Source organism: Cervus canadensis, chromosome 10, assembly GCF_019320065.1.
Source record: "Cervus canadensis isolate Bull #8, Minnesota chromosome 10, ASM1932006v1, whole genome shotgun sequence".
Taxonomy (NCBI): Eukaryota; Metazoa; Chordata; class Mammalia; order Artiodactyla; family Cervidae; genus Cervus; species Cervus canadensis.
The window spans coordinates 2,162,358-2,189,457 of record NC_057395.1 but is presented as its reverse complement, the minus strand read 5'-3'; the positions used below and the strand labels follow the sequence as shown (position 1 = coordinate 2,189,457).

The window sequence follows — 27,100 nt, the reverse complement described above, 5'->3', positions numbered from 1 at the left end:
AATGGCTTCTCCTCATTACAGATTCGATCTAACAATAATGAAGGAACCACAAAGCCTATTGTGACACACAGACGGGTAGAAATCTGACTTCTTCCTCAGAACAAAATATCGACATCTTTTCTGTCAGAGTGCTTGTCCACGTAGAAATGATAATTCAGAATACTCTAATACTCTACCAGGGTGGAAGGGTTGCCAGAAAGATTTCTGGCCTCAACTTAGCATTGTATTTTTGAGACAAAGAGCTCCAGGGAAATGGATATTGTCTTTAAAAGTCAGTGAAACCACTGGTTCAGCATCACAGAATTTCCAGATAACTGACACTGTATTATTATACCATGCTGTTAAAGAAATTCTAAGAGTGTTTTTAAAATGTACTGCGCACCCTCTTGCCTTCCTAATCAGAGTATCTGAGACCGCATCTTGCCTGTTCTCGATGCCTGACCAAAGTCATCGGGCTAAATCCGCAGGCACAACGCATTACTGCCGTGAAGAGGCTACTGAGGATGCTGGGGTCTTTGCACCAACGTGGAGTTTGACCTGGGGTGTTTTTTGAGGTCTTGGTTTATTTCTCTATAGTTCTGCTGTCTCCTTCCTCACTATCATACCTTCCTAATAACTTGCTTCCAACTGGGAAAGCAGGCAACACAGCATGTTTGTAGAGAAGATTTCAGAGCAAAGGCTTAAGTGCTGCTCACTGTGTGTCCAAGTGTGTAAGGATGGGTGTGGGTGTGTGCACCCGGGTGTGTGCTGGGGTAGTGGAGCGGGGAGGAGGAAACAGGGTTTTAACCAAATGAAAAAAAGAAAGTGAAGTCGCTCAGTTGTGTCCAACTCTTTGCAACCCCATGGACTACAGCCTACCAGGCTCCTTCATTCATGGGATTTTCCAGGCAAGAGTACTGGAATGGGTTGCTATTTCCTTCTCCAGAGGGCCTCCAATACATAGTTACTATGAATAATGCTGTGATGAACGCCTGAAAGGTGGTAGTCGCTCAGTCATGTCTGACTCTGAGACCCCATGGATTTTAGCCAGCCAAGCTCCTCTGTCCATGGGATCTCCGAGGCAAGAATATTGGAGTGGGTTGCCACTCCCTTCTCCAGGGGATCTACCTGACCCAGGGACTGAACCCAGGTCTCCTGCACTGCAGGCGAATTCTTTATCATCTGAGCCACCAGGGAAGCCCGGATGAATACCCTAGACCTTTGCAAATGCATACTAGTAATAAAGGCCTTGAAATGGAAATTTTTTGGTTGTAGGGGTCAAGTAAATTTAAACAGATATTGCCCAGTCACCTTCCCAACAAGTTGTGACGATTTACAGAACTTTTAATCTGATACAAATGCAATCATCTTTAGGCCTTTCCAAGGTTCCTGGCCCTAATAGGAGAAAACAGTAAAGAGTAAGTCAACTAAATGGGAACTGTAATCCCAAAGCCCATGCTACTTGGAGGGAGCCCCTCTTCTGGCAGTGCTTTCCTGGTGGCTCAGCGGTAAAGAATCTGCCTGCCAACACAGGAGACAAGGGTTCGATACCTGGGTTAGGAAAATCCTTGGAGAAGGAAATGGTAACCCACTCTAGTATTCTTGCCTGGGAAATCCCATGGTGAGAGGAGCCTAGCAGGCCACATACAGCCCATGGGGTCACACAGAGTCGGGCACGACTGAGCGACTGAACGACCACACCACCGCCTTTTGGGGCAGCCTGCCATCTCCGGAGAAGAGGATTGCCGTGTAGCCTCTGGGGGCCCAGGCTGCACTTCTGGCTGCGCGTGTGACTGTACACACGTGGAGTGAGCGCGGGGCGCCCACGTCACATCTGGACCGCAGCACACAGCATCAGGGCTTCTGCAGAACCAGAGAAAACCCCGGCCAGTTTACGGGGTTGAGAAGAAATCACGGTTCTACTTGCTTTAGAACCAATCCTGTACCTGACGTTTTTACTTGCACTTTCCAAGCTCGTGCAGCTGGAGGACAATGCAGATTAGACATTTCTCTAGGCTGTGCCTGACAGCAGATATGTTCTCAGCAAAGGGAATTTCTACAATCACACAAGGCATGAGTTTCAAAGCATGAATTCTATAAACTATACATGTCTCCTCAGACACATGGTGGAACACACACCTTCGTTCTCAACTCTGGACAGCTGCAGAGCCAGCCTCTGCTCAGGCCCCTTGAACACAAGGTCCAACGTCACTGACAGCAGACACACCCTCTTTGAGAAGATGCTGTGACCCTCAGATGAGAGAATGTGTGAGGAGACACTCTGTAAGCCACAAAGCACTGCAGAAAGGCAAGGGGTTACTTATCACAATCAGAAAAACTAACATCCGAGAGCATACAGTGGGCTCTGCATGCAGTAACTCATCCCACCCTCACAGCTGGTCTGAAGGAGGGCTCCTACCCACGCTGGGCGGCTTGGGACATGGAGAAGCCCAGGCAGTCTGACTGCAGGGCCCGTCCTTGCTCTCTGCTCTGCCCCCTTGTTCTGGGCACGTTACTGCCCCAGTTTCCTCATCTCCACGCTGAAGGGGGACTTGGGGACCATCTGCTGGGTTAGAGTTCTCTAACCAGCACGTTCCACTGCATGAATTCTGTTAGGTGACCAGAAAAGCAACCTTTGGATATGTGCTGCCTCACTGGAGTTTCGAAACAGCAAATGTGAGAATTTTCAAAGGAGGATGTCTGTCAAAGAGATCTGCTGTTTTTAATCGTTTGCCTGATCTGGCCATGGCAGGAATTTCTGCCCCAGGAATTCAAGCAGGCCAAAGTTCTTCTTGGATAGAAGGTTTCCTTGCAGGATCTCCAAGAGCTCTCAAGTGTTGAGACCAAACTGACGCATTTGCCGCCATCCAGCACATGGGGGAGAAAGCTTCTTCCCAAAACAACAGTTTCTACCAAAATAACCCGCTGCTGCAGTCAACCCCTCAGTATGCACGTCCCCTCCCCGAAAAGCCTCTTTCAGTAGAAAATGACTAAATAAGTGAAAGAAGACTATCTACAGAAAACTGATCTGAATTAAAGGCAAGCATCATGCTGACCAAGCAGCACCCGAGGAGGGCCCGTCTTATTTTAGGAGACTGCGGGGGGTGGGGGTTTGTTGGCTCAAAATAGAGGTTCACAAATCAAGGGGGTTTTCCTCCCCATTAATTAGAGCACTAACTGTGGATGACTTAGTGCCATCTAACAACATTTGGAGTCAGTTTCAAAGGCTGCAATTAGATGAAAGCAAAGACTATTTTATTGTGTTTTTAGAGAAAACTGTTTTAAGGGCCTTTACCCTAGCTATAGACATTTATTAAATGAGTCGATATTTTTTAAGAGAGAAAGTAAATGGGAAAAAAAAATACGAAAAAAAAAATGCAAAAGATAAATCAGTATCTTCAGACTTAACTAGATGTCAAAAGTTCCCTCCTATCCCTTCAGCTCTTAACTGGAAAAAAACAAAAACAAAAGAGCCTTTTTGTCCCAAACTGAATGTAAACTGCCAAGTCTTTTCTTGGCCCCATCCATGATAAACCTGAACTAACTGCAAACAAGAACTAGTGTCGTTCTCAAGTTAATAGCAGTTTACCACTTTTTCATAAAGGACATAACAACTGCCATTTTTCTGAGTATGTAGTATTGCGCCAGGAACCTTGCTACTTACTCACATTTAATCTTCCCAAATGCTCGTGAGTGAGAGGAGGAAACAGACCAGGGAGGTTAGGAAGCTTGTCCGAAGTCACACAATTAGGTGAGTGCTGAAGCCAGGACCCCAGATCTAACCCAAAGCCCGAGGCTGTTTTCAAAACACCACACCTGCCTGTGTTACAGAGTGGCTGAGCATGTATGAACGGGCTGACCCACCTGGGACCACTGGGCCAGATGGAAAGAAGATTTCAGAGTGGAGGAACCAAGACCAAGCAGAATAAAGCAGTGGTACGAGATCTGGTCACAGAGACAGATGTCTAAGTTCAAATCCCACTTCCCCGACTTAGCAGTCTTGACAACCTGGGGCAGTGACCCACCTTCTTTGCGCCTCTGTTGCCCCACGTGCAGAGCGGGGATAATGCACCTTGTAAGACTGTAATGAGGAAGGGGTTAAATGTGCCCCAAACTGAGAACCACGTCTGGCTGCAGCGAGCACTGCGCTGGGGCTGCTGCTGTGAAGGGAGACGTCTGGAGGGAGGGTTACCCCGTGGACAAGGACGGAGCACAGAAGAGACAGAGCAGACAGGAAGACACAGCTCCCGCAGGACGACGGGCAACTGCGCTCAGGGACACAGGGCGGGCTGACCAGACCCAGGGGAACGGGGTCCAGCCAGGAGAACACGGCAGCATCTGCCTAAGACTAGCAGGGTGGTTCTGGAGGAAAACAAAGCCAAGGGGGCATGAAGCTGAGTCTCTGACGTGAACAGCCTGACTCCCTGAAATACCAAGGGAGTCAGAAGTCCTTGGCCGCAGACTGCAGACAGCACACTGAAGCCACACTAGCAAGTTCTGGGCCGTCGGGGTCAGGGTCCAGAATAAGAGGAGAGGGCTCCTGGACAGGACTACAAGGCACCTGCCCTGTAAACCTGAGGAACAGGAGACAAGTGGTGGGATTTACTGAGTTAGAGAGACAACCCCATGAAGCACCATGTTGTCTGCCCACTAACTTCCAGAGAGGTCAAAGTAAAGACATGTCCATGACGCCAGGACTGCCAACCTAAAGAAGAAATGCCCTGTCCTTACACTTGGCCTTCCAAAGATAAACCGAGAAGGGCACAGGCACTGGCTTCTGGGAGCGGGCCTGCTGGACACCGGTGTGGCCGCTCCGTGTCCTCAGCCAGGTTCCCTAGGTCCTGTACCCAAGGCCCAGCCCCCGAGCCGAGCAGGCCTCAGCAGGAGGGCAGCAGAGCCTGACTTAGATGACAGGCCTGTCAACTCGGCTGGTTGCGCGATTAAGAAATAAATGGTGATTCATGTCAGTGTATGGCAAAAACCACTACAGTATTGTAATTAGCCTCCAACTAATACAAATGAAAAAAAAAAAAAAAACTAATGCAAAAGGGTCCAAAATCAAGGTTAATGAAAAAATCCCCATCATATTAGATTAAGAACAGCATTAACTGTATTTTTTTTGCAAGATGTAAGAAAATAATTTGAGATACAACTTATATTATGAATTTATAAAGTATATAATGAAATACTAATTTGTGTATTTAAAAGGGAAAATTTATTACTGCAGAAAAATTTTAAAAGATGAATTTGATGGCTGAAGCTTAAATATTATTAAGGCATTTTATTACTCTGATGTATCTTTTGAAGAAAAGAACTAGTAAAAATATATTTTTTCACTTAAAAAAAAAAGAAATAAATGGAAACAGGCACATTTACATTTGACGAAGACAGGCTCAGATTTGGCTTAAAATGCTACAGGGTATGACTCTGAATTAGTAACATAATGACACATTTTTCACTGTGGTCGGCCAAATAAGATTTTGAAATGAGAATTCAGACTCATTTTCATCCAGCTTCCAACAAATTAATATTGAAATAGTCAAGAATTATTCTCCACTCACACTCAGCCTAGGCTTGACAAGCAAAATTGCCAAAAGCAAGCACCTGCTTTTGCAGCATGGCAGCTAGTTGTTTCATTTTAGAGTTTACTTAGCATTCAGTTTCTGTTTTTTAGGTGAGACTTCATTTTTATTTTCAAATGAGATTTTGAGCTAAGGTAGTGATTTTCCTTACGATTCCATTATCAGGGATCAGATAGGCGATCCTGGGTCCCACACTCCACTCCCTAGAGCCTCCATCCGCAGGTGTGGGTTTTTACCTCATTCCAATCGCACTCCACACATTTTCATCTTTTTTTAACCTCAAACTGAAGATACGCTGGAGGAGTAGGTGTAAACTCACCAAAAAGCTACCTATGCCAAGTCAGAGGCATAAAAATATCATCACAACAGCTTCACACCTTCTCGAGAGGTAAGAGGCCACCAGTGAGAAAGACCCAGAATATCCAGGTGGACCCAGATTCCCAAGCTGGCTTCCTCCTCCCCACTGGGAAGGACCATTGGGCCTGGATCCCACCAGCCCACTCCACTGTACACAAGGCAAAAGACACCAAAACCTTCTCTCCCAGAGCAGGACATGAATCACTCGGGCATGGCTCGATACACTCCCACACACAAACAAAAGATGAAGCAGGATGCAGATTTCTCTGGGGAGCAAAGTGGTTCAAAGGAAAATTTCTGGAATTTATATACATGACAACACTCCCACTATTTTAGCTGGGCAAGAGAGACAGCGCAGGAAGAATCAGGCAAACACAGGCCTAGGACCTCAACCAAGAAAAAAGAGAAGATTAGGAACAGGGGGCACCAAACTTTTCCTACAGAGAAAAACTGAATAAGGAAGAAATCATTTGCAGGACCAAATAATGACAGCCATATTTCTTATTTCTTTTAATTAGAAAATTTATCTAGCAATTGATAATCAGTCAACCTATGCCCTACCTTCAGAAGACTGAAGATGGCCACAGTGATGGGAAAGCATCAAAACTGAAAACACCATATATACATGTATAATTCATATATATATAAAATCCACACACATATACATGCATGACTAAGGATGAAAGTACAGTGAGTGGTGTGTCTATGGGGACCTAGGTTTGGACAGTCTCCAAATTAGCTATTCAATCAGTCTCTCAACCTCTAATTTAACACCTGATACACACAGCAAAGAAAGGGAAAGGACCAATGCACCCCAGCTCCCTTTATGTCTCCATGGATACCACCCAGGTGCATGCCTGAGGCACACCTGCATTCATTATTTCACCAGGTTTCCAGTGAAACCCCGGGTCCATCATGGATGACTCTGCCAGTGTTCCAACATCTCCAAAACACTTCTCCATGCCATTGCTTTGCTTAATTTTTTAAAGACTTACAGGACAAAGTACAACTTATTTAGCATCAAATCACATTAAAGGTGCCTCACAATTAACCTCAACCTACCTTTTATTAACTTTCCTTCAAGAATTCCCAAGTAATAGAAATAACACAACAGAGCACTCGAGGTATGCTGAATTTGTGGTGATTTGCCACACCGCAATAAAAAACTAACACAGAAGGGACAGGTAAAAAAAGGTAGAAACCCTTGGACTGAAAGATCAATATCTGCAACTTGACTCTGTGACAGAGGCTCCATGGCAGAAGGGAACTTGAGAGGTCAAGTTCAGCCACCACTGGCTCCACAGCTCCCCAAGAAAGCGGGGTGGGGGGTGGGGGGGGCGCGCCTCTGTCCTGAACATTACATCTCCCCATGTCTACTCTCATTCTCAGTCCAGCTCTGCCCAGATGGTATGCAAGCAGAGCAGGGGGAATGTAGGAGAGAACCAAACTGCTTGTTTTGGTATCATCTTCCATGCAGGGAGCCTGTCTCTTCCTTGGTTGTGCTCAAGGCGTAAGACCATTTTCACTGTTCTGTCTTGTCTCTAGCTTTAGTGAAAGCCTCTGCTTATGCAGGGTTTTGACACTGTTCTGAAAAGTCAGTGCCTCTCCTCCATCTACGGTTTGCTCTTTCTAGGGGAACAGGTCAAGGCTGATTTTTTTGGTTCCTTTGTGTTTCTGTACCATCCAAGACATATGTAAGAATCACAGACAACTTTATCACATGGGGGCGGAGAATCTCTTATCTGTAACATTTTAGTATTAATTCCAATTTTATTTTAACATGACTTCTTCAAAGTGTTCCCTCTACTGTCTTTCTTCCCTATGAATCATCTGTGCTGTGCTGCGCGTAGTCGCTCAGTCATGTCGGACTCTTTGCGACCCCAGGCTCCATGCGGATTCTCCAGGCAAGAATACTGGAGTGGGCTGCCATGCCCTCCTCCAGGGGATCTTCCTGACCCCCCAGGGATTGAACTGGGGTATCCTGCATTGCGAGCAGCTTCTTTACCAGCTGAGCTACCAGGGAAGCCCAGGAATCATCTGTATGTCAGTTTAAATTAAAGCAATTTCTCTTTGCACTTTAGAATTACGGTACATTTTCTGTTCCCAGCTGTTTCTCTTCTCCCCTCACTCTGGCCCAGCCTCTGGAGGGCAGGAGACCAGCTGGTCCTCTGTTCACAGCAGCCGTTACCTTCCGGCTGCCGGCGGTGACTTCAGTGACTCTCGGAGCGTGTGGCTTGGCCAGCCCGCATACAGCTGCCCCACTTCAGATGCCCGGACAGCAGCTGCGGCCGGGCCCCCTCAGCCAGCGCCCAGGCCCGTGTCAGCCGGCGGGCTCTCCCAGCACAGGAGCTCCAGAGAAGGCAGCAAGGGTGCCGGAGCCATCACTGCAGTGACCCGGGGACCCCACAGCTGTGGGGGGGTGGGGGGTTCACCATGGAAGGCGCAGGGCTCGCCCCCGTGAAGGCACCTGGCTACACAGCATCACGGCTCCCGACCTGGGCTTGGGCCGGAAGCTTGGTGACTCCTGGTCACAACACACAGCCAGGCGAGTCCGTGAGGGAGACACAGTCCTCTCAACACAGTTTGCTTCTCTGCCTGATAATGAGCTATGAGGCAGGGTCACTTTGATTTCTGCTTTCATCTCTGTGCCTGGGTTCAGGGGAAAGAGTAATTACTTTTTGTTTTTCTCCTGGAAAATAAGAACAAGTTATTAAGCAGGGTGGCGGATGGCAAGAACACAAGCTGAGCCATTCAGGATGAAACAATATAGTTTGTTGGCCTGTGTTCATCAATTTCTCATGTCAGGTCCCGAATTGTCACTTATTTTGAGTGAAAAAACACTTCAGAGTGAGAAAAGCAGGTGTCACTCCCTCCCCCTACCCTGCAAAAAATTTAGAATTGGGCCTGCTTCTGGCAAAACAAATTTCTGCTACAGCTGTCTGAGGAGAGGACTCGCAGGCAATCGTTCAATCCAGAAGAGTGGAGCTGGAAGGACAAGTACTCTGTGGTCCTCTGGTAGCGCCAGGGCTTTGTTATCACCTCCTAGGCAATGAGGGGGTCACAAAGGAACGCGCCGCAGTCCCCCCGGGAGTACACGCTCTTCTGCACAGGCCTGCCCTCGGCCCTGCTTCCACTCCTCTCTCCACAGCTGCGATGGAGCAATCACAGGGCGGCTGGGGGCCAGGGATGCGAAGAGGCACCTGCTTCTCACGATAGAACCCCCCCAGACGAAACAACCTCAATCAAACACAAGTACCGCCCGCAGGCGCCTGCCAGCCCCGCATCTTCCCTGCCAGTCCCACACGCCCTTCAGAGCACAGTTCACCGCAGTCCGTTTTCTAGAAAGTACACATGCAAAAGTCTCTTTTCTTCTCCACCATCTTCTCCTTCTCCCAAAAGAAAGAAAGTGCCAATTAAAATCAACAGATCACTGCCACAGCATGCCTACTAAAAGAAAACACAATAGTCTGGAAATTCATGCAGAGGTTGCCACAGCAACAGTTCCACAGCCCAACTCGCAGCATCAAGCATTTGATGCCTCCGTGCTGCAAAGATTCCCAGGGCAGGGAGGGCTCCCTTGTTCTGTGATTGGAATTCTCACCACTGAGAACACTGTTTGAGTACCTACTGCACCATTCATATTCCTGCTCCCAGTCATCTAACCCACAGCTGATGACTCTGGAGATATCTCCCGATAGTTCTTTCAGCTGGATGACTGGGAGATGTCAGTTAGGAAAATCTCTTTCAGTTCTTAGAACAGAAAATACACTTCTCAATAAGGCTTATTCTTAACCAAGCACACAAGGTTACTTCAAGTAATCCAATCAAGTCGGCAACTACAAGGCTGCAGGCTGTGATGCCAAGTGCCCTCCTCCCTCCGAGGCCCACTGAAGTGCCCTCAACATGCATTCCCAAAGCAGGAGGACGGGGTGAGAAGAAGGTAACTGTTCAGCTTGTCCTCCCAGAATGAAACCCCAGCACTGTACCAGGGAGATTCTGAATAAAATGACTATTCATTGCATGACAAGGATGACTTCTTAGTGTCTCACAAAGGCTACCAGGCTTCCTCTGCAAAACTGCCCACATCAAATACATGTTGCTGGAAGGGAATCCAAATAGAAAGGAAAGTTATCCACGTGGCTGGAATCAGGCGAGAGAGAGTATCCAAGAGGCGATGGTGAGTGAGCCTCCGGTTGCACGTGTTTTCTGAGAGCCCCTATAAATAGGAGAACACATGCCTGGCCTGCTGTCCCAATAAAGCCCTATCTCCAGCCAAGACTACCATTTATTGACAGCAGCCAGACCCCAGGCTCCTGATAAGCATGATCTCCTCTTGTCCTTACCAACACCGGGGCAGGGGGAGGCGGGCGGTGAAGGGGGTAGGTATAGCTATCATTTCCTTTTTAAAGATGACAAAACTGAAAACCAGGGTGACTTGCCTGAAGCACACATCTAGTAAGTGATGGAGTCTGTGCTCTCTCCACTCCACTAGCAATTTCTCAAGGGGGTACTTGTGTGACCAGCGGGATCCTCAGACATGTGGCCTCAGTCCCCACACTGAGCAGGGAAGGCCCTGGCCCCCTTCAGTATCACCTGAGCAGTTCTACCTGTACCTATTTTCTGTATCTTCAGTATCTGTGTAAAAGAGCATTAGAATACACACACACACACACACACACACACACACACACACACACACACACAGGAGTTCTCAACACTTCAGAAAATAAACAACAGTTTGAAAACCACTTTCCTTTGCCATAGTGCCAATTACACGGGCCCTGAGGGGCTGAGATGTATTTGGCAGGTATGCTGGGCAAGTGACACAGGGGGGAGGAAGAAGCATGTGCTGGAAACAGAAATGAGATGGCACATGAGGGCCAGGAAGCTCCAGAGACCTGGAGCAGGAGAGAGGTGAAGGAGCCTCTAGGGGTGACAACCGTCCACACCAGAACCAAATGTGCAGGTCACCCTCAAAGCAATGGCGTTCAATACAAACTGCAGAGAAACTACTGTTCTGGGAGAGCCAGCTCTGATTTAAGAACTCAAATACCAAGACAAATGCAACAGATGTGTAACTCTATTTTAAAATCAACTGAATGTGTGCCAATCTTGCAAAAGAAGGTGAGCTTTCTCAGCATTCCTGCTCCTGAGGCAGTCTCACTAGGTATTCTGGGCAAGTTTTGGGGGGTGTTACTCTATCTGAGGTGTGCCTCCTACAAATTAATCACTAAAAAGGTGGCACAAAGGGCATTCAGACAAAGTCAAAATTAGTGGATGAGAATTTATCTATATTCACCTGTAATAGAAAGATCAAATTATGCTTCTGTGCTAACTTACATGGTATATTTAATACAAAAATAATCTGAAGTCCTCACAGTTTTACAATATTATCCTTAAGAGCAAGGCAATAATGAATGTGTGGTTTGAGGTTTTCCATTTTCCATGATTTATTATGAAGCGATACTCGGTTTAGCAAAGAGCAGTCTTCAAATAGACAAGCGGTAATTCATTTTGCACAGCTGGTTTCACACTCATGACCAGCATCAGATGATGCGTTCCTGAGAGATGGCTACAATAATGCATTCTACTGCACATGTAGGTTGTCTGAGCCTTACACTCAATGGCTTTCCAGAAGTCAAGAGACAAAAGGGGTTTTGAGTTCTTACTGCTTTGCTGTAAAAGTCACAATTCTCTATCTCTTATGTTTGTTCTTAAAATCTGGGCCAGGGTTGCGTGGTGGGGGGTGGGGGTTGAAACAGTTCTGTTTAGCTTGGCAAACACTTACTGAGCACCCTATATTGTGTGCCAGGTGTTGCGGAAATGCTGGGAATTCAAAGGTGATACAGACAACGTGGTGGCTTCCTAGAGAAGCCTGGGAAATTTAGTAGGAATGAAATATATATAAACAGAGAAGTTCTATGTGACTTAGTACAGATCAGGGTACTATGGAAATATAGAAAGAGCCTGTGGTAGGCAGAATAATGGCTCCAGAGATGTCCATACCCTAACCCCAGGAACCTATAAACATGGAGAACAGAAGATATGCAAAGAGAGAAGCAAGTCAAGAGATGTGAGGCTGCTAACTCTTGAAGACAGAGGAGACCACAAGCCAAGGGATGCAGCTGGAGAAGGCAGGGAGAAAGGGAGCTCCCAGAGGCGCACACAGGGCTGCATGATGTCAGCCTGGTGATACACGCGCACTTCTGAACCAGAGATAATAAACACGTCTGTAGCATTTTAAACTACTAAATGTGCAGTAATTTAAGGCAGCAACAGAAAGTTAATCAAGAGGCCTGCAGTGGGAAGATACTATTTACATGTGAACGAGAACACTCACTCTTACCAAAGCTTCATCAGCCAGGCTCGGCAAGGAGAGCGAGGCTGTCCAACCTTAACGCTCCCCCAGAAGCACAAACGGCCAAGCTCCACACGTTCATGGTGCTACAGTAGGTCTCCAGGGCCTGCTCTCGAAATACCCTTCACTCGTTCACCAGCCAGAGAGCTGTCACTGGGGAGACAAACCACTTGCCAAATTACAAGGCCACAACCATTGGGCTGGCACCACCACTTTGAACACATGCGTGCCGTGCATCTGATGCAGGCCTTCTGAGCTGCCTGCTAGCTGAGTCTACTTTGCGGCAGCCTTCGTCAACAGAGACTATAGATGTTGCTTATCATGGAGCACAGCATTTAAATGTGATGCCACAAAAAGCTACACAATCAGGGGCCACAGAGTCTGCTTCTCCGGAACTGCTCTGCAGAGGAAACAGCCCTCAGTCTCCTGCCAGGCCGAATCCTGAAACACCAACTGGACGTGAGTGTGGAAAAGCACAAGGCGACGGCTGCCCCGGGGTCCCAGCCTGGAGAGTGTCTGTGCCTCACGATGACTCTGGGGAGCACGGTCTCAGGAGGACCGAGACCAAAGGGAAGGACCATGCCTCAGGGGTTATTATCAGGAAAGTCAGGCTTCAGTATGAAATCCCTAGCTGTGTCCAGAATCCATCAACGATCTGTGGCTTAAAAATTATCTTGTGGATGCTGGCAGGAAGTTGCATTCAATGTGCTGTATATTAACTACTAAATTTATTACACTGTCCAAAATTTTGTCTTAGTTTTTTGCACTTAGAACACTTCCCACAGTAAATTTTTAAAAACAAGTGAACTGTATGAATACAGTCACTTTTAAGAACATGTGCATCCTCCCCTCCTCTCATGTCTAGAGTTTTTTCTTTTTTCTGATCTCCTCATAGCTTCTCGGAGGCACCACCCAGTGTCCAACTTTGCACATGTGGTCAGCCGGCTGATTAAAGCTGCTTCCCGTCCCACCACCCTGTCCCACATCTGTACCAGATGGGACACTGAGCAGACAGCAACGCAAATTACCCTATTAAAGGCTCAGCAGAGGGCTATACGAAAGATGTCTGCTTTACTCTTAACGATGGGCTTCCCTAGTAGCTCAGACGGTAAAGGCATCCTCCTGCAATGCAGGAGACCTGGGTTCGATCCCTGGGTCAGCAAGATCCCATGGAGAAGAAATGGCAACCCACTCCAGTACTCTTGCCTGGAGAATTCCATGGACAGAGGAGCCCAGCAGGCTACAGTCCATGGGGTTGCAAAGAATTGGACACGACTGAGCGACTAACACACACACATTACTCTAAACCATGGTTTTCCAAACTCACTGACAAGTGAGTTTGTCCTTTTTTCCCACCTAAAAGGACTGTTTCCCAAACTTCTTTGATCTTAAGGCTCACTGAGGACTACTGCTGACACTGAGGATTCCTGCCACACAGCCAACCCTGGCCCCTTCTTCTAACCTCTGAGTCTTCAAGGGGAGGATCTTGTCATGTAACAAGCAGCCCAGATGGCTTATCGTCAGACCAGTTTGGAAAAGGACTGACAAGCCAGCATTTGGCCAGCAACACTGCTTCCTGTTCAAAGGTTTCTAAGCGATTTCCAGCTCAATTTCCTAATTTAAAGGCACGATCTTGGGAATTTCCTGGCGATCCAGTGGTTACAACTTGGCGCAGTGGCCTGGGTTCAACCCCTGATCCCGCAAGCTGCACAGTGCAGCCCAAAATAAAGAAATAAATATCTAAGGCAGGATCCTAAGCACCATCACCCGTGCAGAGTACCTAGCATGCAGAGTGGAGCGTTTCTACTACACCTGAGCCGTCACGGCAACAGGTTTCCATCCTATGCGTCTCCTGACCAAATTAACCATCATTGTTATGCCACCCAAAACTGGCCTCTTCAATGTATCGTTTTCCACAGGTTGCCACAAAATCGCTATGAGAAAAGCACTAATTTTTTTCCCATTTCAAGGAAACGAAACAGGCTAGGGAATTTTACGTTATTTGTCCTAAGTCAGAGTTTCTCAGCACTGTGGACGAACGTTCTGGGCAGAGAGTTCTTTGCCGTGGGAGTGGAGAGGCTGCCTGGTGCCCTGGAGGATGCTGAGCTGCATAACCTGCCTCAACATACAAGATGCCAAGGTCAGACCCCTCCAGCTGTGACCACGAATATCTCCCATCCTGACCACACACCCTCGGGCACACAATCAGGTAGGGACACTGCCCTGAGTGAAGCTCCAGGTCAGAGCAGAGGTCTCCACCAGCTCACCACCTGGGCAGGAGCAGCCTCGATGCCATCCTTTGCGGCTCCACCCAGCCCGCCCTGCTGGAGCCCTCACTGCCTGGTCTCATGGGCTGTAGGCCCGGGAGAAGTTTGCAGAGGGACAGAGTGAGATAAAGGTGCAGTGCGTGCCCGCGGTGATTTCTGGCACAGACTCCTCGTGCAGTAGAGTCTTGTGTCTTTCCTCCTGTCCTGCCAAAGGCTCCAGCAGCATGCATACGAGATTCTCATTCTGTCCACTTAAAAAGGAATCACAGAAAAAGAATTCTGCCTGCCAGGATATACCTCATGTATTCAACAGCCAGGAAGGACCATTTTTAAAAACACTCTCTTCATATGAAAACACTACTTTCAGTAATAATTACGTAAAAATCAACTATTTTCATGATTTGTTCTTCAGTATCAGAACCACCCATTTTAAAATAATACATTTCAACTTTACTGATATTAAGCAAATTTAGTAAAACAGTTTATGTATGACCTAAAATTTGAACTTACCAAAGAAAAAATATTACACCTCCAGATCTGTTTTAATTTTTAAACAGAAAAAAAAAACTCCATATGGTCACACAGAATGACAGAATTATTCAATATCACTACTATTGTTCATTTCAAATCTACTGTTTAAATGCAGAAATACACAGTACCACAGGGGTTAAGTAGGGGAAGAAGGTCTGAAGCAAGCTGGAACAATTCCAAACTCTTAAAAATCTTCTCTTGAAATGAATGCACATAGCTGAGTCCCTCACCACATGTTAGCAGCTAACTGTATAATTAGCAGTCTCTAACTTTCATGCAGTCTACGATGTCTACTAAAGGCTAAGTAATCAAAAAGTACTCATTTGAGGCTTACACATATATTGTTAAAACTCAAGTTACCATGGCAATTGTGCAGAACACACACCAACAAAAGATTTTTGTTGAAGGAGTATGCCATCACCGACATTCACAATTACAGGCACAATTCTAGACTTTCGGATTTTGCAGACAAACTTTTGGATGGTTTTATTAAACTGTCAGAAAAGATAAGAAGCATTCCCAAGCAGTGCAGTCAAGAGAGTCAGCACTCAGGCTGCCAAGGCCAGCTGCTGCTGTGTGACCCTGGGTAAGTTACTTCGTATCTCTGGGCCTGTCAGTTTTCTCATCATCAAGATGGAAATAAATAATACCTGCCCCATGGAGCTGTTGTAAAGTAATAAAAGCAGAGTTAAGTACTCTAGACATAACGGGCAGCTGTACCCAGGAAATACCTTGAAATTACTGAATCTGGGGATGAATCTATAGGGATACACTATACTAGTCCATTTCGGGATCCTACACATACTCGTCTCAATGACTGGATGTCAGACTGACACCAGGCTTTCATTCCAAAATACAAACCCACACGGGACCAGCACGTTCAAATCCAAGCCCCTGATGACCTGAGACTGGTGCCTGGATCTTCCTGCTCTTCACGATCAGAGCCCAGCAAAGGACACAATGACGGGGGCTGTTGCTGGAGGAAGGAAATACCCCCTCAAAAGGCTGAGTTGAAGGCAATACTATACACCACAAAAGACTCTAAGGCTTTCTGAGGGTGAGCTGGGAAGAAAGCTGGGGACCCCTTTTAACACACGCAGGACTTTCCAACCAAGGAAGCCTCAGTCAAGCTCACCCTCGAAACACAAAGCCATGCCATGTCCTTCCCCTGCTCTCTTAAAACACCCCTCAGCCTGCCTGAGCGCCTGCCCGGTGCTCCCCATAAAGTTTCGGATGTGACAACACGCCCTGTGTGTGTGTGGCTTCATGAGCCCCTGACCTCCGAACCAAGCTCAAGCAGGGGCCACCCCACTTCCACACGTCTCCGGGTGCTCCTTCCAACTTCGGCCCAAGTCTTTTCCAAGGTCGCCACTTGGTATGCCAACCCTGTGGGCACAAACCTACAGGTGTCCACAGGAGCAGAAGGCCTGAGGATCAGGACCCACTCCACCCCCGACTACCTATGACTTGAGACTGGCAGGTGTGAGTCTCAGTGTCACACTCAGAAAACACGGCTGGCCATCCTGCCTGCCCTTTGATGACGCCGAGGAGCAGAAGGGGCGGATGGCAAGCTGCAAGCTGTGGTGCTACACACACAGCGGCTCCCCGAGGTGATGAGCCACGCCCCCCCCAGCACCTGCCCTGCTCTCTGCCCTCCGCCGCTCCCGAGGCTCTGCTCTAAAGGCTTAGATCACTGAACACAAACAGACAAAACCTCAGCTCTCCTCATACCCGAGCAGTAACGGAGGACTTTCAGGGAGTCATCCATGTAAACAGGCTAACACCAGGCACAATCTCTCATACTGCCAAACACTGAATATCACACATCTTATCACAGCCCCCAAGGCCAACAGCTGGGGTTCCCTCTCAACTTCTGAGCCCCTTGGAGGAAGGGAATATGTTGATCACACCACAGAGAATCACTGAAAAAGAAAAGCCACTTCTCCCACTGACAACAACACTGGTAATAAGGAAGAGCTCAGAAGTCAAGCAGATGTCGATTTTGAAAAATCTAAATGTAACAAGTCACCTCCAGGTTAATTATCCAAGTTTCAGGGTTAGGATAAAGAATAACGAAACCTCTTTAAGGTAATGGCTCCCATACTCACAAACTTTTCGTCATCAAATTGAAAACAAAACCAAAAAACAAAACAAACCAAACAAAAACTGATCAAAGTGCTGAGAAAGCAGGTCTTAATGTAGAAATGGATCCAGGTGGAACTCAGCCTCCCGTGGCCCCGCTGCCCCCTCCCTGCCCGGGCACCTGTGTTCCCCGCGCACATCCAAATGGACACTGGGGCCAATTCCTCAAAAGAGGTGATGGCTGGAAATCACACGTGTATCGCCGGCCTGAAACATCTTCATGAGCTCAAACATCACCACAGAGACTCCCAAGATGGAGGTCTCAGCCAAATGTCAAATATCAAAATCTGCAATTATCTGGTACCCTTGGGGAAAACGTCACTCACCATCCAAGTTATCAAGAAAGCACCAAAAGATGAACTACTCGTCCGGGAAAGCAGCCTCCTTCCCTTCAGATCCGGCACAGCAGGCAGCTGCTGAACACGACCTCCTCCAATACCAACCCGCAGGAGTTCATGCGTTAATCCCAGCTTTATCAGTGCCCTGCTCTCTCTGGGGCACTGTGCCCAATGCTGGAGATGGAGCGATGAGAGCCTGGATCAAAGAAGATAGAGCTATAAAGAATTATAATATGAGACAATAGTAGTTGATGTATGCACTTAATATCTACCATGTGCTAGTCCTACGGACCTTGAAATGGGGTCCTCAAAATGGGGAAATCCTGCCTTCTGCTGTAGCACGGACAGACCACACGGGCACGATGCTGTCTTTACTGTATCTCAGAAACTCTGGAGAGCGGCTTTTGCATCCACCTCTCCAAGCCCGTGTTGTGCCCGGTGCTCAGAGAGGGGCACCAGAAGCACAGCGCTGTCTGCCCGCCGCTGCCTGTCCCAGGCTGTCTCCTACGGGAAGCCAACGAGTACAGCAGACGCGAGAGGAGAGACACACACTTGGGATGAAAGTGAAGGAGAGACAAGCGTGGAGAGGTGGCCAGGAACCCAGAAAGCGAAAGGAGACCGGCCCCACGCTTGGTACTGAACACGAGGTCATCCCTGGGGCCTGGCTTCATCCACTCAGCCCAGTACTCTGGAGATGCCCCCAGGGAGTTACATGTTTAGGTGGTATGTTTCTTCTGATTGTTGTGTAGAGTTCCATGGGGTACTCACTGACCCGTTTAAGGACATCTGTGTGGTTTCTGGTTTCTAACTATTCCAAATAAAGTTGTTGCAAACACTCAGAGGGAAGGTAGAGATGGATGGAAGGAGGAAGGAAGGGGCACGGGTCTACCCACGCTCTTTCCCTGGAGCTTTTCAATGTCTTTTCTTACAATCTGAACCCTCACTCGTAACACTTATTTTCTGTCGAATGACAAACATCAGAGTACTTGCTCAGCACCACTTCATACCAAGTACTGATAATACGCTTTTGTCTCCTTTGCATTCTGGTTTTAACAATCCAAATCTCTTTCGTGGGCAGACTTCATTTCCCCCACCCTTTCTGTCAGTGTTCTCTTTGGCATATTTACCTATTTTCCAGAGATCCACGTGTCAGATCTCCAGTTAGACCTCTAGTATGCTATGAACATAAACTGTTTCAGAATGCCCATCTGAAAAACCAAGACACTTCACAAAGGTCAAGGATGCATCAGCATTCAATGAGATGCTTCCCACTGGCTCATTTATGAACCACCAACCCATCTGCACCTGCAAAACATCTCAACACAATCTCTTGGTTGGAAGTGTCATTTGTCACCAGCCTCCATGTCACGAGACAGATTTTCAGCACTAAAAATTAATGTGCACTCATTTATCATGAAGAGGGATGAGAGATAAAACCTGGTGTGACTGGCTATGGAGAGGAACAGAATACTCTTAAAATATTTATACTGGTTTATCGAGTTCTCATAGAGCAAGCTTCTTTTCATTTCTCTGTTAGGAAACATTTGTATTCCTACTGAGAAAATGGAAGGATCGGCTACCCACAACCATGTCAAATACATTAAAAATTTATAGGAAAAAACGAACCCCGTGGTAATATTCCTTCTCTGGTTTCATAAGCGATATGGTACATACACTTCATACAGCTGCCCTACTATACATCTAAGCCTCAGCATTTGTTCTGAAAAGGAGGGGGCCAAAAACCAAATCATTTCAACATGCCGAGAGTTCTGTGGGCAAAGGCAAAACAGAGCAACTTCAATGGGGAAACTAACTTTACAGGTTGCACCTCCTGCCATAAGTGTAAATATCGAATTGTGTGATACTGCCAAATAGTTGCCAATCAAATCTTTTTAAAAAAGTACAAATTGATGCTATTGACTGTAGTGTACACTGCTTTCCTAGAATAAATACGCACTTCCTTCTATGCAATCACCAGCGGAAAAAAATGAAACTGCTATTAGCATAGGACACTCTAGGAAACAAGTGAGCACAATCATAAAGAACGTCCACCAGCTCTTTATAACATGCGTCACCCGATGCGCACAGACATGGGAAAGGATGTTCAGAAGGGCAGAATCACGCATCCTTGCCCCCATCACCCTAATGAGGAGCAGGGGGCACCCTCACCCACTCTCCTCTACCTCGTCATCCCCACCCCCCGAGGTGCAGCCAGATGTTGTTGGGGTGTAGACTGCTGAGTACTTAGTGTGTGCCAGGCCTGGGCCCCACATTGCTAAAAGGTCAGTTGCGTGATCCCCACTTTGTAGGTTAATAAGGTGACAGGATGTAACCACCCCAAACCACACCCAGGGAGAAGCAGAGCCTGGATTCAAACTGAAGTCAGCCCAGCTAGGGCCTGTCCTCTGATACTGACAGGCATGTTCTCACTACATTTTAATAACATTTAAAATTATTCCTGGATTTAAAAATTCTTTCAGTCACAAACCTAGCAGAGGAAATAAAGCATGACTAAAAATAACCATAGTTTTAAGGAATGTGTTTCCATTCTCTACGGAGTGAGATCTACAGTTAACTGACCCATAGCACAGTGGAGGAAGGGGAGCAGGAAAGGCTGATTCCGGCCAAGGCCTGAGCCTGTGTGAGTGAAGGCACGTCGGCAAACAGCCGGGTGTGATGGGGAAATGACACTCAGGACAGAGGGGCTGGGCAGGCAGATGGGCAATGGCCTGGCCACCACAGAAGTCACCCGGGCTCGTGCCAGCGACAGGGAGTCACCTAAGCTTTGTGAAGAGAAGAGGATGACACAGACAGACTTTGCCAGACTAATCTGTGCAGGCTCACCTCAAGCTGCGCCAGGTGAGAGGCTAACAGCGAGACTCCTCTCCTCCCAACAGCAAAAGGGATAGAGCTGGACAGAGTGCCTCCGCCTGCCTCCCGCCCTCTCCTCCTTCCTGACTGCCCCAGGGGAACCCGGTCCCTTCCCCCATCCTCCATGACAGCTCTTTATTCTGAATCTTCTGTATACCAGCTCCATCCTCTGAGCCTTCAATATACCTAAGAATCTGCCATTTGGGAAAAAAGAAAATAAAACCTGCCTTTTCATTTTTTTTTTTTTTTTAATTTTTTTATTAGTTGGAGGCTAATTACTTCACAACATTTCAGTGGGTTTTGTCATACATTGATATGAATCAGCCATAGATTTACACTTATTCCCCATGCCTTTTCATTTTTAAATCTCATAAAAGTGTGTGTGGTCTGGCTCCTCACTGGGCAATTTAACCTCTGTTCCCACTGAGGTGCTTTCAGAGCACAACAGCCTGTCGTCATTCACTCATCAAATGCAGCGGGACTCCCTCAGTCTTCGCCCACTTGCCTGAACACGCAATACTCTCAATCATCCTCTTCACCTGGAAACTCTTTCTTCCCTGGACTTTGAGGCTGCCTCTCCTGGTTCCCGAATCAACTCTGACCACCCTTTTCCACTTGACTTCTGAACCGGAGCTGTAGCCCCGTGTCCCGTTCTGGGCCCACAGCCTATGCCAGGAGAACACTTCCACCACCTCGGCCCTGTCCTGAGCCTGCTCAGCACGAGCCCCACATTTAAAACCGTGGGAGGATGAAAAAGCCAATCCCAACTGGTACAGACTTGATTTGAAAAGGCAGGATGAGATGCTGAAAAAGCAGGCAGAAGGGAGATTGTGGAGAGTCTCCCAGGCCAGCGAGGGTCAGCGAAGGTCACTGAGGAGGGACGGATTCAGTCAAAGCAGTGTTCACACATCAGCCTGGCAGGATGGCGAAGATGGGTCTTGACCACAGAGGAGGAGGCCGAGGAGGCCACTGAGTCCAGCCTTACGAGATGAGGGCAGGAGCGAGGGTGGCAACAGAAAGCAAGGTCTCACCAGTCCACGTCACTAACGAGGCACCACGTTCCTCCTGCTTCCCCTTGTTGCTGTTACCAACACCATCCATATACAGTCCCTGCTGAGCAGGCTAGGCAGGGAGGAAGGAGAAGAAATCCAGCCTTTTTAAAAAAACTTCACAGCACAAAAAGTGAAATAAGCTACCTAAGAGGCACTCAACAAGGAACAGAGTCTAAGAGCTTCTTCCAAGATGAGACCAGAAACAGCTGAGCAGAGGAAGAAAAGCAGTGACACGACCTGGCCAAGTCTCCGGATGATCAGCAATGGAAACGGAGCAGAAGATCCCTGTTTATGGGCAACGTTGTAACTCGCTAAGTCAAAACAACATTCAATTCAGGCTTCATAACCAGTCCACCTCCAAGCACACAGCAAATACATGTCAACGCCCAGAGAATATGGCCAGGGTGACAGACAGGATTCCCCTCCCCTCTTTGAGCATATGCCCTTACCAGTGAAATCCTGGGGATGCTGTGAGTCTTGGAGGAGCTCAGGCTTTAGGACAAATCACCTGGGCAATTTCCTAAAAACACATACTCTGCAGTTCCATTCCTGCAAATTCTGATTTAGAAATCTGTATTTTCAAACAGCCACCCAGGGAATTCTGATCCAGAATAATGTACAGTCACCCTTTTCAATATTCTCAAAAGTGGTCTGCCAAGTTTAGAGCAACACAGGGCAGAATTCAAATGCACTTTATTAAGATATCTGGTCACCTCTAATTTAATAAAGATACTGATTTCTCTAGGGTCCAACTGATGAAATACACACAAATGGGAAGTAGAAAAATACTCCATTACACATTAGTAGGTTTAATCTCAGAAACATATTTCAACTGCAAATTTTTATATACATTTAGTTCACCTAAGGTGGTTTAGTCCAGTGAGAAAAATACTATGAAAATAACAGGCAAGATAAATTTAATAGAGGATGGCCTGATAGAGCTGTTTTCTCAGGAGGGTATATAAAGCTATAAAACAAAGAATGCTGCCCACATTCCAGTTTTACCTACAGTATATCACAAAAGGAATTCAGGGCAAAGATCAGGAATGAGGCACTTCAAGCTTCACACAGGTATTTTTAGGAGAAAATGTCATGAACCCAGTTCCTGGCATCTTCCCATACTTAAAAAAGCACTAATATCATTAACTGAGACATTTGTTCCTCGTGACGAGCAGCAACCTTCTACCAAGAGGTGTGCTTGATTACATGTTGCTGCCTATTGTTTAGTCTCTGAGTCCTGCCTGATTCTTCGGGACCCATGGACTTTAGCCCTCCAGGTTCCTCTGTCCCTGGGATTCTCCAGGCAAGAATACTGGAGTGGGTTGACATTTCCTCCTCCAGGGGATCTTCTTGACCCAGGGATCAAACCCATATCTCCTGCATTGGCAGGAGGATTCTTTACCACTGAGTCACTAGGAAAGCCCTAATTACACATACTACCCTTCACCAGAATCACACACATGGTTCTCTCTGTGGAGCAGTTCCTCAGCGCTATCTGAGAGGCTGTCTCCCAGGCTGAAGTCCTTAATAAGACCACCGCCATCCCCAAATCAAACTGAAACTCACAGCTCTAACACTGTGCTTTTTTTTCAAGTCAACAAAGCCAAGAATTTATTCTTTTAATTTACATTTTCATAATTATTTCCCATAAAGAACTGACTGGAATTTGTTCTGTGTTTTCTGACAGCAAGAATCCAAGTTTTCAGGGATTATGGAAATGGTTCTGTTTAGGACTTGCCAAAGAGCACAACCTCCCTGAACTCTGCTGAGCCTTTTATCCTTGGCTTTGCGAATGTGATTAACAACAAATTTACCCCTGAAACCAAACAATGTTCATACCCTAACAGTTTAGCTGATGCCTCTGGTGGGATGAGATATGGTGCTAATGAGTCCAAGGTCATGGGCAGGACCTCTGTCAAGATTCATCTGTCCTGCTCTGTTCCTCTATCGGCTGACACCCGCAGGGGGACATCAGTTCCCACAGTCACCAGCACCTTCGTTAAGATAGTCTTAACTAATCTTGTCCATGACACAGTGCAAGGCCATTTGTACCTGATGATGAATTAGTCCAGAATGCTATTTGTATGTCTGGCACCGAACCACTTCCACAAAGCAAGCTGGGTGGCGTCCATGATGTCAGACCAGCAGGAAGTTTCACAGGATAACAGGCAGGCTACTGCTGCTCTTTCCTATACACCAGAAAGTGGCAAACACCAAAGGGTTTCTCAACAGAACGCTAAGTTCTGAGAATTCAGTAGTGGAAAGTACACTGGCCTGGAGTCCGGACAGCTGCTTGCCCAGCCCACTGAGCAGCCTTTCAGCAGCCTTATGAGCTGGGACAACTCTGAGCCTTAGTTAAGAAGATAGTAAGATGTTCTGTGAGGCCCCTCTGAGGATCTAAAATCTAGGATTTCATGACTCTTTACTCCAAACACCATCTTTAATCCCACTGAGAAGGGCCTGTGCAGGGCAGTGAGTGCCCCAGGGAAGTCCCGGTCTCTGGGCAGGGGTGCAGAAGGCTCCATGGCAAATTGGGAATGGTCTCACCCGTACAGACATGCCTCTGACAGCCTAACAGAGGATATGATGATGACCACATCTGTGAACAGAACAAGCACATATATTATCTATGAATGCTCGATGCAGGTGAAAAGAAGCAAAAGATTGTAAGACGGGGGCATCCTGGTGGTCCAGTGGCTGAGACTCTGTGCTCCCATTGCAGAGGGCTCAGGTTCGATCCGTGGTCTGGGCCCAAACCAAAAAAAAAAAAAGTATAAGACAAGAACAAAGAAAAGCTTATCAATGCAATTTTAAAAGCTTTCTTTTTTTCCTTTTTGCAAATTAGGAAAAGACTATGATTTTTCCATTTTTTGTGGCAGTGCAGTTTCTGCAAATTAAAGATACTAGGGCCTGGTCTACAGATGAGTCCTAAGGGTGAAGGTTAAGCACCTGAAGCCCGGGAAACTCGTAGGACTCGCCCGAGGTCATGCAGCTAGGAGCAGCTGAGTGACTTTATGGCAGGCCTCCCAATTTCTGGCTGCAGAGCTGCTTCCCAATGGGGCAGCTCTCACCTTGGTTCTAAGGCCCCCCAGGCAGAACTGTGCAGCCTCACCTGTGACCAGTTCCAGCTCTAACATTTCTTACTTTTAAGAGTTTCCTTAGCACATGCACCTAAATCACCCTTCTCATAATTTTGCCTATTTCCCTGTGCTGATTAAAAAAGAAAGAAAAGCTAGTGGCTTTCCATCTAAGTAGTAACCAAACTCTTTAAACCAGCACCTACACTCTGAAGCTTTACAGAGGAGTGGGAAAGCGGAATTTTTATGTGTGACTATTCTCTGTACCCCATTACTCAGGAGACTGGGCAGAATGAGAAGTCCCCAAGAGCAGGTTTTATCTTCAACTTCTGGTCATTCAGACACGCCTTGTTCTGGTTTAAGAAAATCAGTTTCAAACCACAGACTTGTGGAAAAAACATAGGCCCAGAGGTGCCCTGATGTCCCTGCCCACTTCCACCACTCGGCTGTGAGGGGAAGGTGCCCTCTAACAAGCCACATGACTCCCCCAGAAGAGGCTGCCCGCCCACCCGGGAAGCCAGCCTCTTGGAGAGCAGCATTCCAGAGATGCCGGACTAGCTGGTTCCAAGGTAAAATGGTCAGCACTTGGGATTCGGAATCCAGAGACGCCTAACCTGTCCCAAGTTTTCCCATGTTTGTTTTATTCTATTAAGATCCACGACATTTGGGCCCCTGTCATTTCACAAGAAACAACCTTCACCTAGTAATATGATGAATAACAATTAGTATTTGTTATTATATGGTACAAAGTACTTTGTACCAAACAAAGTAAGTGATCTTGATCCTTTTTTTCCCCATGCGAGCCCCAAACACTTTCTGAGGTAGGCATTTTTATTACCCCATTTCACAGAAGAGGAAAATGAGGCTGAGGGACATGAAGTAACAGGCCCAGGTAATCACAGCAGATGCTCCATGAATGTTAACCCATTTGCCTCTTTTACCTTCTTACAATCTAATAAAGTCTTCTTGTTTTGTGACTTTTCCTTGTATATCTTATCTCCCACATCACTCTGCTCTCTGATAAGCAAGGGCTATTATTCCCACCCACATACAGCCCGTCAAAGAAAAAGCTTTCCACCGTTCATTCTAAAGTTCGGGGATTTTATCTCTGTGCTAGCGGTTCTTCACTTCCCCAGGTTTAATTCTAGCAGAGGTCAGTTCTTATCACAATTTTTAAATTAATACTTTTTCTAAAATGCAGGCAAATAAGCAAATGTCATCAGGGAAATGTAAATTAAAATGAGATACCACCACAGACCTATAAGAATGGCCCAAATCTGAACACCAACACCACCACATGCTGGTGAGACGTGGAGCATCAAGGACTCTCCTTCATTACTGGTGGGGATACAAAATGGTACAACCACTGCAGAAGAGAGTTTGGCGATTTCTTACAAAACTAAAGGTACTCATCCCATACAATCCAGTAATCATGTTCCTTGGTATTTACCCAAAGGGATCGGAAAGTTAAGCCCACACATAGACCTGAACATGAACACAGATGTTTATAGCAGCTTTATCCCGAACTGCCCCAGTTCGGAAGCAACCAGGATGTCCTTCATTAGGTGAATGGATAAACATATGTGGCACATTCAGACAATGCAAAATCACTCAGTGCTAAAAAGAAATAGGCTAGTGAGCTATGACAAGACATGCAGGAGCCCTGAATTAATATTATTTAGTGGAAGAAGCCAGTCTAAAAAAGGTGACATATAGTATGATTCCAACTACATGACATTCTGGAAAAGGAGGAACTATGGCAACAGTAAAAAAGATCAGTGGTTGCCAGGAGCTGGGAGGAGGGAGGAATGAACAGGTGGAGCACAGAGGATTTTCAGGGCAGTGAAGATACTATGTATGATACTATAATGATGGATCCATGTCATTATGTATTTGTCCAAACCCAAAGAATGTGCAGCACCAAGAGTGAACTTTAACATAAATATGAATGGTGGGTGATGATGAGTGTAGGTCCAGCAACTGTAACAAGCCCCATTCTGGGAGGGGATGTTGGCAGTGGGGCAGACTCTGCAGCTGGGGAGGAAGGACATGTATGAGAAACTGCTCTGCTTTCCTCTCAATTTTGCGGTGTACATTAACTGCTCTTTTAAAAGTTGTCTTTAAAAATAAATTAAGAATAAGCCAGGCTACTTCCTTTCAACAAGTCTCTGAACTTGAGGCCTTTTTCAGAAGGAAGATTAGACAGAATCGTGAAAGAAAATGGCCCCCTTTTGTCCCAAATGTCAAATAACACCTGTTTTCAGCACTGGACTGGCAGCACTGACCTGACCTCAGACAGCTAACTTGGTCCAGCAAGAGACGCGCCGGCCGTGAAGGTGGCATCACTGTACTCAGCCAGGGCCTCGGTCCCGGGGCAGCAGCGCTGGGGAGAGAGCGCCGAAGGCTCCAGGCCCACTGCTGTCCAGTAAACGGCTTCTCCACTGGGAGACCCGACAGGCAGCGAGAACCCACCAGACGAGCCCCAACCCTGCCCCCCAGGAGGTGCCGCTGGGCCATCACCCTGAGGTCAACCCAGAGAGCCAAGT

General features: G+C 46.9%; 1 protein-coding gene across 3 annotated transcripts in view; it reads right to left on the bottom strand.

Moving 5' to 3' along the window:
• Nucleotides 1–27,100, bottom strand: part of CCNY (cyclin Y) — a 106,545-nt gene that overhangs the window by 56,168 nt on the left and 23,277 nt on the right. Inside the window, exon 1 of one of the 3 annotated variants that reach the window (XM_043478422.1) lies at nt 17,543–17,673. The exons of the other annotated variants lie outside the window; for them this stretch is intronic. The gene's annotated coding sequence lies outside the window, so the exon portion shown is untranslated. Of the gene's footprint in view, nt 1–17,542; nt 17,674–27,100 lie in introns of those variants that run through there. 3 annotated transcript variants of the gene reach the window in all.